This window comes from Colletes latitarsis, unplaced genomic scaffold (genome assembly GCF_051014445.1).
Source record: "Colletes latitarsis isolate SP2378_abdomen unplaced genomic scaffold, iyColLati1 scaffold0152, whole genome shotgun sequence".
Taxonomy (NCBI): Eukaryota; Metazoa; Arthropoda; class Insecta; order Hymenoptera; family Colletidae; genus Colletes; species Colletes latitarsis.
In genome coordinates this window covers 30,001-31,408 of record NW_027488502.1, presented here as the reverse complement: position 1 = coordinate 31,408, position 1,408 = coordinate 30,001, and positions in this window count along the sequence as shown.

Below are 1,408 nucleotides of genomic sequence, written 5' to 3'. Positions count from 1 at the left end.
GACTGAATTGGATAAGGTCTGGGTTACGTCTCGGTTAGGTCTGAGTTAGGACTGGTTTAAGACTGGGTTAGGACTGGGTTAGGACTGGGTTAGGACTGGGTTAGGTCTGGGTTAGGTCTGGGTTATTTCTGGGTTAGGTCTGGGTTAGGTCTGGGTTAGGTCTGGGTTAGGTCTGGGTTAGGACTGGATTAGGTCTGGGTTAGGACTGGGTTAGTACTGGGTTAGGACTGGGTTAGGTCTGGGTTAGGTCTGGGTTATTTCTGGGTTAGGTCTGGGTTAGGTCTGGGTTAGGTCTGGGTTAGGGCTGGGTTAGGTCTGGGTTAGGTCTGGGTCAGGTCTGGGGTATTTCTGGGTTAGGACTGGGTTAGGTCTGGGTTAGGTCTGGGTTATTTCTGGGTTAGGTCTGGGTTAGGTCTGGGTTAGGTCTGGGTTAGGTCTGGGTTAGGTCTGGGTTAGGTCTGGGTTAGGACTGGGTTAGTACTGGGTTAGGACTGGGTTAGGTCTGGGTTAGGTCTGGGTTATTTCTGGGTTAGGTCTGGGTTAGGTCTGGGTTAGGTCTGGGTTAGGATTGGGTTAGGTCTGGTTTAGGACTGGGTTAGGTCTAGGTTAGGACTGGGTTAGGTCTGGGTTAGGTCTGGGTTAGGACTGGGTTAGGTCTGGGTTAGGACTGGGTTAGTACTGGGTTAGGACTGGGTTAGGTCTGGGTTAGGTCTGGGTTATTTCTGGGTTAGGTCTGGGTTAGGTCTGGGTTAGGTCTGGGTTAGGGCTGGGTTAGGTCTGGGTTAGGTCTGGGTCAGGTCTGGGGTATTTCTGGGTTAGGACTGGGTTAGGTCTGGGTTAGGTCTGGGTTATTTCTGGGTTAGGTCTGGGTTAGGTCTGGGTTAGGTCTGGGGTTAGGTCTGGGTTAGGTCTGGGTTAGGTCTGGGTTAGGACTGGGTTAGTACTGGGTTAGGACTGGGTTAGGTCTGGGTTAGGTCTGGGTTATTTCTGGGTTAGGTCTGGGTTAGGTCTGGGTTAGGTCTGGGTTAGGGCTGGGTTAGGACTGGGTTAGGACTGGGTTAGGTCTGGGTTAGGACTGGGTTAGGACTGGGTTAGGTCTGGGTTAGGTCTGGGTTAGGACTGGGGTTAGGTCTGGGTTAGGACTGGGCTAGGACTGGGTTAGGTCTGGGTTAGGTCTGGGTTAGGTTTGGGTTAGGACTGGGTAGGTTCTGGGTTAGGACTTGGTTAGGACTAGGTTAGGACTGTGTTAGGACTGGGTTAGGTCTGGGTTAGTCTGGGTTAGGACTGGGTTAGGTCTGGGTTAGGACTGGGTTAGGTCTGGGTTAGGTCTGGGTTCGGTCTGGGTTAGGTCTGGGTTAGGTCTGGGTTAGGACTGGGTTAGGACTGGGTTAGGTCTGGGTTAGGACTG